The 17,079-nt window shown below is 38.9% G+C and overlaps 1 long non-coding RNA gene across 2 annotated transcripts in view; it reads right to left on the reverse strand.

The window, feature by feature from the left end:
- Positions 1 to 17,079, reverse strand: part of LOC111098116 — a 181,251-nt gene that overhangs the window by 39,807 nt on the left and 124,365 nt on the right. The window contains exon 10 of one of the 2 annotated variants that reach the window (XR_005367078.1): positions 14,436 to 14,878. The exons of the other annotated variant lie outside the window; for it this stretch is intronic. This is a non-coding gene — a long non-coding RNA (uncharacterized LOC111098116). Of the gene's footprint in view, positions 1 to 14,435; positions 14,879 to 17,079 lie in introns of those variants that run through there. 2 annotated transcript variants of the gene reach the window in all.

Here is a 17,079-nt window from a genome sequence, read left to right on the forward strand (position 1 = left end):
CTCCTTCAATATTCCATAATAGACTTGGTTAAAAAATAGAATTCATTTTAAATAGCTTTTAGAGGAACTCTTGTTTCTTCTCCAAGTGTGACAGAATGAGCTGCATGGACTTCAGGAATTTATAGGGTTACATATCCTATTCTAAAATGAGCATGGTATAATGGGGCGGGGGAGTACAGGTTCTAAGTCAATTTGTATAGGCTGTAAGAGCCTCTGACTCTTAACTAGCTCTGTGACCTTGAGTGAGTATTTGGGTCTCTGTTTCTTCAACTGAAAGCTGGAGGAGTCATAGTATCTATCAGAGAAAGCTGTTAAGAGTGCTTAATATGAATGAGATTAGGGGCACATGGGTGGCTCAGTTGGTTAAGTGTCTGACTTTTTATTTCAGCTCAGGTCATGACCTCAGGGTTCTGAGATCAAGCCCTGTGTTGGGCTCCACATTGGGCATAGAGCCTGCATAAGATTCTCTCTCCCCTCCTCTTCCCCTTCTCCCCTTCTCACTCTCTCCCTCTCTCTCTTAAAAAAAAAAAAAAAAAAAAAAAAAAAAAAAAAAACAGTATGTCAATGAGATTATATGCATGAAAGCACCTATGGTGGATCTGACACATAACTATTCATTAATTATAATTCCCTTTAGAATAAACTCACACCAAGGAACTTATTAGGGTTATAAGATTCCAAATTTCAGAGATCATATTAAAGCTTAAGGAAAAGGACTATATTAACTGCTTCCCAAAAAATGGTAGCAAGAGACAGCTCAACTGCTCTAAATTTTGCAATCTCACGCCCTGTAGTGCAATGTCCTAAGGCTTTTAAGTTTAAAAATTCCTTTGTGAAAATTAAAATTCCCAGAACTACTGATATGATCCAGCAATTGCACTACTTGGTATTTACCCAAAAGATACAAACATACAGGTTTGAAGGGATACAGGTACCCCACTGTTTAGAGCAGCATTACCAACAACAGCCACACCATGGGAGAGAGCCCAAATGCCTATCCACTGATGAATGGATAAAGATGTGGTGTGTGGAATATTACTCAGCCATCAAAAAGAATGAAACCTTGCCATTCCCATCAATGTGGATGAAGCCAGAGTGTATTAGGCTAAGTGAAATAAGTCAGTTAGAGAAAGACAACTATCACATGATTTCACCCATATGTGGAATTTAAGAAACAAAACAGATGAATAAATATGGGAAGGGGAAAAGCTGTTATTTAGTGCCAGGATGATCTCAAACAAATGATTTTCCCTCTCTGAGTGTTTGCTTCTTTGGGGAAATATAGAGATAATATAACATTGCTGGGAAGACACTTGAGATATTGGGTATGAGAATGCTTGCCATAAAATGTTTCCATGTATCTAAGGCATGGGAAACCCCAGCTGTCTCCAGATCAGGGCACTACGCAAACTGGAATTGAGTCTCACACTTTGGGTTGATGTCACAAAGGGTCTTGGAAATTTAGGATCAAAACACAGTATTCTGTAGCTGTTCCAAACCTTCTGCATATTGAAATCAAAAGGGGGGCTTTGTGAGAAGTTCTGTTTCCCACCCATTCAGATGAAGGGATCTGCAGTACAGCGGCTCTTTTAGGTGATATGAGCATGCACCAAGGTCTCAGAACCATTAGTAGAGTGGAAGAACCTTTACACAGTTATGGAATGTAGGTTCATGCCTAGTTCTTGCCTAAGCTATGTGACTTTGAGCAAGTTACCTCACTTTTCCGGACCTCAGTACCCTCATCATTGTAAGTAGCAAGTTAAATGTCTATATCTTTTTACTGGCTGTAATCTCTGAAGAACTTTATGTTTTGAATGTCCTAGGATTCTCATTCTAGTCAGTTCGTGTCACCTATGAATTAATCCCTGTCCAGGATAGTTGGGGGGACTGAAGTGAATCAGAGATTGTATATTAGTGGTATAAAAAAGAATGATCCTAAGATTCAGTCCTGACAACGAGATCAGTGCCAGATATCTGCAGATGATATTTTGACACAGTACAAGCATCTATAAGCCATTTTGACACTAGTATTTCAACTCACCTGAACCTGATTCTGTCTAGAACCCTTAACAGGTAGGCAATCTTATTAAATATCATGAACCAACAACCTCCACTGTGCATTCTTGGTTAACGATCAAATATTTAAAAGTCTGGCTTAAGGATACTATGCCATTGACCCATTCATTCATTTATTTAATACTTAATATCCAAATATTTGGTGACACAATTTTCCAGCTATGTGTGTCCATATTTACAAAGAATTATATATGTAAGTAATTTACTTCATCAAGAAGCAAAATCATATAGACATGTGGTACATGAAAAGTTGCTATATACATCACTAATCATCAAGAAACTGCACATCAAAACCACTATGAAATATACTTCTCACCTGTTAGAAGGCAATTATCAAAAAGACAAGATATAACAAAGTGCTATTAAAGATGTAGAGAAGAGGGAACCTCTGTGCACTGTTGGTGAAAATGTAAATTGATGCAACCACTATGGAAAAGAGTATGGAGGTTCCTCAAAAAATTAAAAATAGAACTACCATATGCTCCAGCAACTTCACTTCCAGATATTTACCTGAAAAGAACAAAAAGGCTAACTCAAAAAGGTATATGCACTCTCATGTTCTTGCAGCATTATTTACAATAGCCAAGATATGGAAACAACTAAAGTGTCCATTGATAGGTGAATGGATAAAGAAAATGTGGAAGAATATATACAATAGGATACTATTCAACCCTAAAAAAAGGATAAGAGGGACGCCTGAGTGGCTCAGTGTTTGCACCTCTGCCTTTGGCTCAGGGTGTGATCCTGGAGTCCTAGGATTGAGTCCCACATTGGGCTCCCTGCATGGAGCTTGCTTCTCTCTCTGCCTATGTCTCTACCTCTCTCTTTCTCTCTGTGTCTCTCATAAATAAATAAATAAATAAAATCTTAAAAAAAAAAAAGATCTTGCTGTTTTCTACAACATGGATGGATCTTGAGGGATTATGCTAAATGAAATAAACCAGAGAAAGACAAATACTGTATAATCTCACTTACAGGTGAAATCCATGCCACCACTACCCCACAAGAACAAGTTCATAGATACAGAGAACAGATTGGTGTCACCAAAGGCAAAAGGTGGGGAGTAGGCAAAAATGGGTGAAAGGGGTCAAAAAGTAAAAACTTCCAGTTAAAAATTAATAAGTCATGGGAATATAATGTATATAGCATCGTGACTATAGTTAACAATAATATATTGTGCATTTGAAAATTGAGAATAGATCTTAAAATCTCTTAACACAAGAAAATCTTTATAACTATATATGATAACATGTTAACTGGGCTTATTGGGGTGATCACTTTGCAATATATACAAATATTGAATCATTATGTTGTACATCTGAAACTGATATAATATATGTCATATCTCAACTAAAAAATTTTTTTTGAAAAGAAGTAAAATAATGCTGAGATGTTTTTGGCCATAGGTCCTCCTTGGGTAAACCGCTGCCTCTGACTCTAAAGAAACAAACAACAACAACAACAAAAACTCAACCCACAACTATAGGGGGAGGATTAAAAAGAAGCCTGCAGCTTCTATAACTAAAGCTAGGAGTTCAAACAATGTCCTTGAGCTCCCCATCTTTTCCAGCTCTTAGTTCTGCTTCTCTTTGTAGTTGGCCACGTTCTTTCCTATAGCAGAAAGCTTCACAATGGCTTCCAGCCATTGGCGCTTACATCAGCCATATAGCTCACACCTCAGAGGAAGACTCTTTTGTCTCTCCTGATAGCTCCAAGAAAAAAGTTCTAGTTTGGGTCATGTGCCTGCCTCTGAACCAATTGTTCTGGCCATCAAGATGGAATCGTCTGACTGGCCAGACTTGGGGCTTGGGTGAACTTAGCCCCACTTAAACCATGTGGAAAGAGACAATGGAAAAGCTGTGTCAGGCTTTAATAGTCAGGCTGGGTGAGGAAGAGGAGGCAGATGAGGAATAGTAGCTTTGGTATGAAAAAAGCAGGCAGGCTGAGTCCACCAGGCTAGGGGTAAAGGAATTAAAAGGGAGTAGCCCAGGGCCTAAAAATCTCAGAGCTGATTGAAAAGATTAATCTGGTTCCACAGCAACCTTAAGTATCGCAAACTTAATTTTTTTTTTTTATTGGTGTTCAATTTACTAACATACAGAATAACACCCAGTGCCCGTCACCCATTCACTCCCACCCCCCGCCCTCCTCCCCTTCTACCACCCCTAGTTCGTTTCCCAGAGTTAGCAGTCTTTACGTTCTGTCTCCCTTTCTGATATTTCCCACCCATTTCTTCTCCCTTCCCTTATTTTCCCTTTCACTATTATTTATATTCCCCAAATGAATGAGAACATATAATGTTTGTCCTTCTCCGACTGACTTACTTCACTCAGCATAATACCCTCCAGTTCCATCCACGTTGAAGCAAATGGTGGGTATTTGTCATTTCTAATAGCTGAGTAATATTCCATTGTATACATAAACCACATCTTCTTTATCCATTCATCTTTCGTTGGACACCGAGGCTCCTTCCACAGTTTGGCTATCGTGGCCATTGCTGCTAGAAACATCGGGGTGCAGGTGTCCCGGCGTTTCATTGCATTTGTATCTTTGGGGTAAATCCCCAACAGTGCAATTGCTGGGTCGTAGGGCAGGTATATTTTTAACTGTTTGAGGAACCTCCACACAGTTTTCCAGAGTGGCTGCACCAGTTCACATTCCCACCAACAGTGTAAGAGGGTTCCCTTTTCTCCGCATCCTCTCCAACATTTGTTGTTTCCTGCCTTGTTAATTTTCCCCATTCTCACTGGTGTGAGGTGGTATCTCATTGTAGTTTTGATTTGTATTTCCCTGATGGCAAGTGATGCAGAGCATTTTCTCATATGCATGTTGGCCATGTCTATGTCTTCCTCTGTGAGATTTCTGTTCATGTCTTTTGCCCATTTCATGATTGGATTGTTTGTTTCTTTGGTGTTGAGTTTAATAAGTTCTTTATAGATCTTGGAAACTAGCCCTTTATCTGATATGTCATTTGCAAATATCTTCTCCCATTCTGTAGGTTGTCTTTGAGTTTTGTTGACTGTATCCTTTGCTGTGCAAAAGCTTCTTATCTTGATGAAGTCCCAATAGTTCATTTATTTTAAGATTTGTGTGGAATCAGAAAAGACCCCGAATAGCCAGGGGAATTTTAAAAAAGAAAACCATATCTGGGGGCATCACAATGCCAGATTTCAGGTTGTACTACAAAGCTGTGGTCATCAAGACAGTGTGGTACTGGCACAAAAATAGACACATAGATCAGTGGAACAGAATAGAGAATCCAGAAGTGGACCCTGAACTTTATGGGCAACTAATATTCGATAAAGGAGGAAAGACTATCCATTGGAAGAAAGACAGTCTCTTCAATAAATGGTGCTGGGAAAATTGGACATCCACATGCAGAAGAATGAAACTAGACCACTCTCTTTCACCATACACAAAGATAAACTCAAAATGGACGAAAGATCTAAATGTGAGACAAGATTCCATCAAAATCCTAGAGAAGAACACAGGCAACACCCTTTTTGAACTCGGCCATAGTAACTTCTTGCAAGATACATCCACGAAGGCAAAAGAAACAAAAGCAAACTTAATTTTTTTTAAAGATTTTATTTATTTATTCATAAGAGACACAGAGAGAGGGACAGAAGCAGAGACACAAGCAGAGGAAGAAGCAGGCTCCATGCAAGGAGCCCGATGTGGGATTCGATTCCAGGACTCCAGGATCACGCCCTGGGCTGAAGGCAGGTGCTAAACCGCTGAGCCACCCAGGGATCCCAACTATCACAAACTTTAAATTCAGCAGAGAGTCTCCTGGAACATCTAAGGTGTTGCCCAGAACAAAGCTGTGCAGCACTATGGACAGCTGCAGGGATGCACCAAGCAGTCTTTCTTGAAGTTGACAGATGCAATCTCTTTTTTGCTTCAGACCCTGAGTCCTAATCACTATTTGCCATCACTTAAACCATTGATTGCTTCTCAAAATCTCCCCCTGTCCAACACACCTGAAGGAAATGATACACTTCTATCTGTAAAGTGGTTATTATATTAGTGATTTGAGAGGGAGAAGATGGTGAGATTTTTCAGAAGGAAAGGGCATGCCCCAAGCTGCCATGGCAGGGACATAAGGATGCTGAGGAAAGGAAAGACACAATTACATTTTTAAAAGCCCTGCAGGTGATTCTGCTATAATCTTCCTTCTCTTCTATGTTGCAGTTGAGAATCAGACTGATTCTAAATACAGACTATTAACCCTGTGGGTCATCACCTGTGGCACTACCCACCTAGTCACAGCAATTGTCTACAAGATAGCCACTCACAACATAATCCAAGTCTCAATAAATACAACATATCCAGTGGTGACATCTGTAAACATAATGTTAATTTTTTTAAGGTTATGCCCACCCTCTGACCCAGTAAGTTCAGTTTTGGAAATTAGCTCTAAAAGAAATAGAAATATCCATGCAGAAAGAGCTTTAAAGACAAAGATTTTTTTATTATAGATTTACATATAATATGAAAGAAATGAAGTAGACTAAATGCCGAGGGAGGAAATGATGATAGCTGCCACACTGATGGAACACTAGCCATGCATCAGGCTCTGCAACCATTACATCTAACCCATGGAATTCTAACAACAATCCAGTGAGCTTGGTATTGTTTTTATCTGATGCATTTATTGTTTTACAATTAGGAATTCAAGACACATGGTAGGAAATGCAGATTGCAGTTTTATGTAGTGATTAAATGTAATAATTATGAAGAGATTGTAATAACAGAAAAATTATCAAGGTGGTGGTATTAAGTAGGAAAATTAATAGATGATATGGTATCAATTACATACAATGTGCACTAAAAAAGGACTTGAGGGGATCCCTAGGTGGCTCAGTGGTTTAGCGCCTGCCTTCAGCCCAGGGTGTGATCCTGAAGTCCCAGGATGGAGTCCCACACCGGGCTCCCTGCATGGAGCCTGCTTCTCCCTCTGCCTGTGTCTCTGCCTCTCTCTCTCTCTCTCTCTCTGTCTCTCATGAATAAAAAAATAAAATATTTAAAAAAAGGACTTGAAAACATATTAAAATGCAACCAATGGCTGTCCTTAGATAGTAAATTACCTTCTTCATAATTTTCTATATTCTCTAAACTGTCCATAACAAGCATGATTGATTTTTTAATATTAGCAAAAATAAAACAAATTGACTATTTAAAAGGTAACTTTGGAGTACCTGGGTGGCTCAGTTGGTTAACCATCCAACTCTTGGTGTTAGCTCAGGTCATGATCCTCATGGATTGTGAGATCAGCCCTTGACTCTAGGCCCTCATAGGGCTCTGTACTAAGTGGGGAGTCTGCTTGAAGATTCTCCCCCATGTTCCTCCCCTGACTTATGCTGCTGTCTGTCTCTAGAATAAACAACTCTTAAAAAAAAAAAAAGGTAACTTCATGTACACTAAAACATTACTAAAGCATGTACACTAAAGTATGGTCCCTGGGTGAGTGGAATTGTGGATTTTGTTCTCTGTAGTTTTTTACTTGTAATAATCATTGTTTTTGAGATAAAGAAAAAATAATAGAAGAAACCTATTTAACATATAAAAAGATGGGAGAAAATGCCACTTTAGTCTCTATAAATCCAAATAATTCATTCAAAGCATTTCGGGTTTCCTTCCTAACCCTTTTGCCACCAATTCTTTGTAACTTAAAATAATAGACCATTATCAGTTTTTGCCTCATGGAAAGTCATCCCTTGCAGCATTGTAAGCCACAAACAGCAGGAAGTCACATTCACCAAGCTGCGCATTCACAAAATGCGGGAAGTCAGGAGTCAGTGTGAGCAACAGCCTGGTCTGCAGAATGTTTCACCAGTGTATCATAAATGTTAAGTGTGGGTGCTGTGACTGAAAACAAAGAAACTTTCAAGTCTTTTGAAAGAGAAGAGTTTTCAACTCTCAGGAGCCAACATAAAGATTTAAAAGATTAAATAATTAAATAAATAAGATTCCAGAAATAGAATCTTCCATAAGATCTCCCCATTCCCAAACAGAGAGATACAGTTTCTGTGGCACAGGAAAGGCAGATCCTAGGATCATATAGCCTTGTTATGTATACCAAGAAACAAGTAGATCTTCCTCTATCCTTCTTTCCTCAATATGACTCTCTTAGCCCGAGAGTAAAAAAAAATCGTCTTTTACTTGGATTATTGCTATGTCCTCTTTACTTGTCTCAATACTCCACTCATTCCTCTTATTTTCTCATCACAGAAAAGCCAAAGCGATTATTTAAAAACATAGATAAGACCATTTCACCCTCTGCTTAAACCTTTGATGACTGTCACATTCCATGGCAAATAAAATGCAAATTCCTGTCCATGGTCTAGGAACTCCTGCAACATCAGAGCTGCCCTCTCTCCACCCTCCACCGTCATCTTGGGCCACCCTGACTTCACCAGCTTCCCCGCAGCCACACTGGAGTTTGCTTTCTCAAGTATGCCAAAGTTTTCTCCACTACAAGAGCCTTTAGAGCTTCTGCTGGAAGAACTCTCTGTTCTCTTTTCATGGTTGTCAGCTCCTTTGAAAGGCCTTTCTGATCACCTGATCTAAGCAGCTCTCCTCCTGCTGCTGCCTCCAATAGTCTCTACGGTGGCAGCCAATTGTTTTCTTCCTAGTACTTGTCATAATTGGTAATTATGCATTTCCACCTTTGTTTACTTTTTATCATCTGTCATCCAGAGTATAAAACCCGTACTATACTGCATTGTAGTACTTCCCAATGTAACTCTAGGATAATGCCTGGCAATTAGTAAGTCTTCCTGGAAAAAGCAAACAATTTGTTGACTACACGAACTAGCTCAATTCTGCCTTTATTCATCATGTGCCCTTGCACAGTTCACTTAACTTCTCTACAACTCAGTTTCTCCCTCTGTACAATGAAAATGCTAGTTACCTATCTATAGATAAATGCTTGAGAAATGGCTGGCCCAGTAGCTGCACAGAGCAGGCTCTCCTATAATTACAGCTTTCACAGTGAAGGTTATGATGGGTTGGGCAGTTGATAGAGAAATCCCATTTTCATCTTGTGAACTGATAGGCAGAGTTTGTTCTTCTAACTGGTGATAAAAAAAAAAAAGAAAAGAAAAAAGCACAGCACCAGACATAGAATGGATGCTTAATAAATGTCTAATGATGAATCAATTGTAAGATAAAAGCTTTAAAATTTGAACCTTTAAAAAGTTCACCATATGCATTATTAATAGTTTTAAAAATTAAATACAACTTGAATGTCAATCAACAGGAGAGCCTGGTACATGAATACAACAAAATTGTGTGCCTAATAGATTGGAGTATAAAAACTAATAGTTTTTTCACATCCATAGATGAAATTACCTTTAGAAACATATTTAACATATAAGAAACAGTTTTTATACTAATAGTTTTTTCACATCCATAGATGAAATTACCAAGGCATGAAGAAAAGAAGAACCTTAACAATACACAAGTGAACTTACTTAGAAAAAACAACTATACTTTTGTACTGATATGTCCAGATTGGCCATGAACTACCTCCAGATTTACAAAGGGAGCTTGGGTAAAATGAACATTATCCTAAGAATCAAAGCCTAGCACAGGACACCTGGGTGGCTCAGTGGTTGAGCATCTGCCTTTGGTTCAGGTCATAATCCCAGGGTCCTGGGATGGTGTCCTGCATCCTTCCTGTGGGGAGCCTGCTTCTCCTTCAGCCTATGTCTCTGCCTCTCTCTGTGTGTCTCTCATGAATAAATAAATAAAATCTTAAAAAAGAGAGAGAGAGAGAGAGAGAGAGAGAGAGAGAGTGTGTGTGTGTGTGTGTGTGTGTGTGTGTGTGTGTGTCAAGGCCTGGCTTCTCATCCTGATCCTAGCATTAAGTAGCTACTTGATCGTGGGTGGGCACCTGCTTCTCTCAGCCTCATTTTGTAAAATGAAAGCCCTGGACTAGATAATCCCTAAATTTTGCTGATTCTAGCATCCTGAGAGTTCAATACTTCATTCACCATTAACAGCTCTTATTATCAATTATAATTTCCTAACTTATAATGACTTATCTACATTGCTTAACCTCATGAAATAATCACTGATACTCTGATGGTGGAAGAACCCAACAGGGGTCCATAAATGGGCAAATGGGGCATTACTGCACCACCTTAATTCTTTATAATCCAAAATTCATATTTGCAACCTATGGCATGAGCTCAAATGACTTTGTATGTAATTTAGACAAAATCGGAAACCTTAAATTTTCCAGATTGATACTCTACAGGATAGTAACTCACTAAATAACTGCCAATTCTTACCAGTGACATTACATGATAATCTTACTACCCCTAAAATGTAGTAACAATTAACTAAGTACTCAAATCATGACTTAAAACTTGTAGCAGTAAGAACAGTGTGAATAATGTAGCATGTCAGCTAGGTTTGGGTTCATAACCCAGCCCAACCCTTATTTGCTATAAGATCATAGGAAAATCCCTTAACTCCATGAGCTACTGTTTCCTATGGAATGAGAATAAGAATGTCTCCCTCAAAGGCTTATTAGGATAGAATAGGGGCACCTGAGTGGCTCAGTCAACTAAGCATCTGACTCTTTTTTTTTTTTTTTAAGATTTACTTATTTATTCATGAGAGACAGAGACAGAGACAGAGAGAGGCAGAGACATAGGCAGAGGGAGAAACAGTCTCCATACAGGGAGCTTGATGCAGCACTCAATCCCAGATCTCAGGATCGTGCACTCAGCCAAAGGCAGACACTCAAATGCTGAGCCACCCAGGCGTCCCTGTATCTGACTCTTGATTTACGCCCAGGTCATGATCTCAGAGTCCTGAGATCAAGCCCCACATATGACTCTGTGCTCAGTGGGGAGTCTGCTTGAGATTCTCTCTCACCCTATCTTTCTGTCCTTCCTCCCCAACACACAGAGTATATTCTCTCTCTCTTAAATAATAAATGAATAAATCTTTTTTTTTTTTTTTTTTTTAGAAAAAGAGATGTTGGAATTACATTAAATGACACATATAAGACATCAGACTTTTTGCCTACTATGCAGGCTTCTTTTTCTTATGGAAAACTGGGCCCTCTCCATTTATAGAAGGGCAGAAGGAAGCTCAGAGTAATGGTGGTTGTATCTCTGCCACAAACCAACTCCAAAGCTCAATGCCCAAGAAGTCAGCACTTCCTAGTCCTAAATCAAAGCATAGAACCATAGTTGGTTTACACCCATGCTTAATGAACAGCTATTCATCTTTCTAACATTTTTGAGCACTTACTCTATTCCAATCACTAATCTGGCTGCTGGAGATTGATATAGAAGTAAGATACATTCTTTATTTTTTTTAAGATTTTATTTATTTATTTATTTATTTATTTATTTATTTATTTATTTATTCATGAGAGACACAGAGAGAGGCAGAGACATAGGCAGAGGGAGAAGCAGACTCCATGCAGGGAGATCGATGTGGGACTCAATCCTGGGATTCCAGGATCATGCTCTGGGCCAAAGGCAGGCACCAAACCGCTGAGCCACCTAGGCACCCAAGATACATTCTTTAATGAAGTTATGGGCCAGTGAGAAAACACTTTAAAAAAAAAAAAAGAAAAAATGCAGCATAATGGGTAATATAAATGGAGATATGAAGAGTTCTCTGAGAGCACTAAATCCTAAGTATTTGAGAAGGCTTCAAGGAGGAAGAGACATTAAACTGCCTCTTTGAGATTAAACAGGAATTCACTATGTAGAGAACAGAATTCTAAGAAGAGAAATTATATTCTCAAGGCCATAAAAGCTCTAATAACTAAAATTGTAGAGTAGAATAGTAACATGTGGAATGCTGGGAAACTGGTATAGTGTCTGTGTTGAGACAGATCGTGTCTTTAAAATAATTACTCTAAAAGTAGGGTATTTCCAGAATAAGAGCAGAAAGAAGGAAGTACACCAGATAATTGCAGTAATTTGGCCAAAGAAAAGGTCTGACCTTAAGCACCGGCAGTAGGAATGGAGAGGGGAAGTAGGTTCAAGAATCATTTAAGAGACAGAACAAAAAGGATTTGTATCTGATTCTATTGTGATTGTTTGCTTCTTTTGCTGAACTGAGCTGCTTATATTCAGGGCAATATCTTAATCATCTTTGTCTCCTGCTATGACACAGTATCTAGCAGTGGTACATAATAAACAATAAGTAAATGTCTACTGAGTCAATGAGAAGGAACTATTGAAGATGGCTGCAGATTTTTTAGCTTGCATGTTTGAATGGCTGATTGAACTAGAAGATTAAAATATAAGAAGAAGAATAGCTTGGGATAGAGACAGGACTTAAGTCTAATTTGGGGCATTATAAGTATGAGGTAACTATGGAACAACTAGGTAGAAGGTGGATATCTAGGATTGGGACTTGAGAGATACTAGAAAATTGGCTTGGGAATTATGGGAGAGGGAGATGCTGAGGGAATAGGTTAAAAAAAAATCAGATCTCCCATGCACGGATGGAAATTTGAGCCTCTCTTAGTAGATTTTCCAAGCTCTTCTCTTTTTTCACTATCTACCTGTACTCTTTCCCCTCCCCTCAGCTGTGTACCAGCTCAACCCTCCTTGAATGCCAGCAGACTCAAATCCCCCATGTAGATCTCAGGGGAAACACTCCAGTTACTTCTGCAAGGCTTCTGTAACTCCCTCTTCTTGCTCACCATCCAGTCACTAGAAAGCCTAGATATGATAGAAGGCTAAGATCCATATCCTCTACCATCCCTCTCCATCCTTAGCACTCCCATGATTTTCCATTTGAGTAAAAGACTCACAAAGGATATAAGAAAGAGAACTGGGAACCTCAGTTTTACAAGAGTAGAAATCATACCTGTCCAGAAAAGCAATATATACACTATAAACATTCTTACACAGGAGGATTCCTACACAGAGGCAGGAAAACTGGTGTTTAATGACAACAACAATAAAGGGTAATAGATCATCAATGGCCTACTACTCCACTCTTGCTGATAAATCAAAATTTAGCCTCCCACTTCAAGTACTTTCAAAGATCTGAACTTTTGCAGAAAAAGTGAGATGATTTAACCTTGTTAATTATAGGTTCTCACATGATTCTCTAGCTCATAAAAATAATATGACCTTACATTTAGCAGAGGCCATTTTATTTCAGCAAAACTCAAATTGCTTTAATAAATTTATTTCACTGCACGTCAAACCATTCCCTACTAGTAAAGAGAAGGCATAGGTGGTTACTTTTAATTTTGTTAGATCTTCCCACAAAGTTATCAAATGGTGGTTCAAGGCTGCAGATCAAGACAGCACAAGATTAATATCTCAAAATTCAAGTCAGAGGCTGAACACTTAGTTCAGTAGTTTGCCCACTAGGCCAGGCTGCCTTTCTTCATGTTCCTATGTGACTACCATCCCATAAAAATCATCATAAATAATATTTTGATTAGAAGAAAGAAAGAGGAGCACCTGGTTGGCTCAGTCGATTAAACAACCAACTCTTGATTTTGGCTCAGGTCATGATCTCAGGGTCATGGGGTTGGTCCCATGCTGAGCTACGTGCTCAGCAAGAGAGTCCGCTTGAGACTCTTTCTCCCTCTTTCCCTGCCCCTACTCCTGCTTGTGTACTCTCTCTCTCTGTCAAATAAATAAATAAAACTTTAAAAAAGAAAAAGAAAGAAGGAAAAAGACCTTTTAAGAATCTTTTTTTGGGATGCCTGGGTGGCTCAGTCGTTGAGTGTCTGCCTTTGGCTCAGGGCATGATCCCAGGACTCCAGGATCGAGTCCCACATCGGGCTCCCTGCATGCAGCCTGCTACTCCTTCTGCCTATGTCTCTGCCTCTCTATGTGTGTGTCTTTCATGAATAAATAAATAAAATCTAAAAAAAATTTTTAGAGGGGGGAGGGGCAGGAGAGGGAGAGAGAATCTTAAGCAGGCTCCACACCTAGTGCAGAGTCCCACATGGAGCCCCACGTAGAGCCAAATCTCATAACCCTGAGATCATGATCTGAGCTGAAATCAAGAATTAGTTGCTTAACCAACTGAGCCACTCAGGTGCCCCAACCCTTTAAGAATCTTAAAGAAAGAGCATCTAAACATCTGGGATTAGGAAACAAGGCCCAGACAGGTTAAGTAATTTGCCTAACATTATACAAATATTGGGAAGCAGAACCAGATACAAGCATGGAACTTTTATTTACTTTAAATTTTTTAAAGATTTATTTATTTGACAGAGAGAGAGAGAGAGAACACAAGCAGGGGGAGTGGCAGAGGGAGAGGGAGAAGCAGGCTCTCCAATGAGCAGGGACCCCAATTCTGGGTTTCAACCTAGGACCCTGGGATCACAACCTGAGCCAAAGGCAGACACTTAACCGACTGAGCCACCCTAGCACCCCAAGCACAGAACTTTTCATTCATTTTGCAAAAATTATGGCTCTTACTATTTTTATAAAAATCATAATTCTTAACATTTATGAAGTATGTATTAAACTGCTAAACATTTGTTCTAAGCATTTCCAAGCATTAAGTTTTTGATCCTACAATTATATTCATTTTACTGGTGAAGACAGTATAAAATAGGTTAAATAATTTCCTTAAAGCTACATAGCTAGGTAAGTAAAGAAGGCGGAACTTGAATCCAGGTCTGTATGACTAAGTCCAAATTCCTTACTATTATGCAATGCTGCCCACAATGTCGTAGAAGTTCAGAATTTGAAGCATCTTCTTAATTATCCTTCTTAATCCCATACTGCATTCATGAACAATCCTCCATATCTCAAACATAATGATCCAACCTCTGCTTGAACACCTAGTGATAGAAAATGTACTGCGTGAGAAGGTACCTAATGTTATTTTAGGGCAACTGAAACTCACGTCCCTGAGTCTTCTAATTTTAGGGCAACTGAAACTCACGTCCCTGAGTCTTCTACTCACTAGTGTAAGATCTAGATAATAATGGAGCAGTGACTCCAAAGGATTTTAGAAGGAATAAGCAAGGAAGGAGGTGGCAACTCCAAGGACAGCAAGTTAAATTTATGTGATCACATGCAAACAGATGTAACCTTTCTGGTTTTATTTCTTTCTGATCTCATGGAAATATTAATCTAGCGACAATGCAAAGAAGGTATGCCAATGTGGATGGATAGCTGAAATCCTCAGGACCAGGAAGTATCTCTTGGCTGGTTCTTGTGCCATGAACAATTCACAAACTCTGAAGGAACGTCCAGGGACATCTCAGCAAGTGGGTGTCAGTAACAGTTTTGCAGTTACTTCCTGAAGAGAATGTACGGATATAGCCTCCAAAAGCTCCAAAATTCACCAATTGGTAGGATATTTTTTGAAAGACATCTGGTTTAATGTGAAAGTTAACTGCAACCTGCTGATGGGAAGATAAGGCTCTCTAATGGCTTATCATTACAAAATCCAAGGAAAACCCCAATTCACTCTCCCCTTTTGCTTTTTCTTTAGAGCTGTTAATGTGCCCATCATGGGGCTTAAAACAATACTCAGAGTGTGTATAAATGTGTAATAGCACATAACAGACCTATAACACTGGAATTGGGAATTAAAATTAGTCTTTTCCAGTTTGGGTATGAGGGTCTTTGAAGAGTTTTATTTAAAATGCAATAATACCAGGGTGCCTGGCTGGCTCAGTTGGTAGAGCACGCAACTCTTGATCTCAGGGTCATGAGCTTTAGCCCCACAACGGGCATAGATAGAGCTTACAAAAAGAAAAAATTACAATAATTGCTAGTATGTTAAAGCTAAAATGGATTGTTTACGGATTACAAAGTTTCTGTTGAAGATAAAATGTTTTGGAAATATTTGTGATGGTTGCACATTCTGAATGCAATTAATGCCACTGAATTATATGCTTAGATGATTAAAAGTGGTTAAAATGACTAATTTTATTTTATATATTTTACCACAATTAAAAAATTTAACAATGCAATATTCTGGGATGTCTGGGTGGCTCAGTGGTTGAGCGTCTGCCTTCCACTCAGGGTGTGATCCCGGGGTCCGGGGCTCGAGTCCCGCATCAGGCTCCTTGCATTGAACCTGCTTCTTGTCCCTCTGCTTGTGTCTGTGCCTCTCTCTCTGCATCTGTCATGAATAAATAAAATCTTAAAACAAAACAAAACAAAAAAAATAACTGCAATATTCTAAAAACCAGTGAATTGTATACTTTAAGGTGATAAATTATATAGTATGTGAATTATATTCAAGCTGCTAAAAAAAAAAAACCAATGGAACCCTCAGAAATGATTCAGTCCCAGACCTCGTTTTATAATTGAAGAAATAAAGGCCCTGAGAGGGTAAAGGGAGTCTACAAAGGTGGTACACATTTTTCCTGTTAAAAATACTTCATTGTAATTTTACATTATGTATATATTCCGCAACAAAAAGATACTTTAATTTGTGTGACAGTCCCACAGCAGAAATCCGCTGCATCTTAATAAATCCTAATGAATAATATTATAAAATGACTGACTTATTAAGATTTGCTTGATCCCCAGACTGCTAGAAGATGTCTTAAATAGGAAATACCTGAATAACTTTTCTTTAATAGTGAGCTGTAAGACCACTTGAATTCCAAGGCGAGGCGCTAATTCTCAGATTCCTGAGAGGAGAGGAAAACTTGCCCACTCACATCCTGACTGACACGCTCCTTTTGAAGCCTTCACAAAAGAACCCTGAGGTCCTGGCCTTCAAGCCTTTGTTGGCTGAGTGTCACTAGTCCCCAAATGGTGTTGAACAAAAAGAAGCTCAGTCACATCCCATGAACAACTTATACATTGATGGTTAGTCAGAAAATAAAGAGCTTCTGAACCAAGTAAAGAGCTAAGAACACATCCTCAATAATTCCAGCTTAAAAAAAAAGAAATAGTCACATAGGAAAGTAAAATGGAAAGTATAGCAGAAGTTCCTGAGCCCAATAATTCTCAATAGTGGTGTGCCAGTATACTTAGGTATAGAGGTTGGTTACTTAAAATTAACATACTAGTGTTT

The sequence above is a fragment of the Canis lupus genome, chromosome 11 (genome assembly GCF_011100685.1).
Source record: "Canis lupus familiaris isolate Mischka breed German Shepherd chromosome 11, alternate assembly UU_Cfam_GSD_1.0, whole genome shotgun sequence".
Classification (NCBI taxonomy): domain Eukaryota; kingdom Metazoa; phylum Chordata; class Mammalia; order Carnivora; family Canidae; genus Canis; species Canis lupus.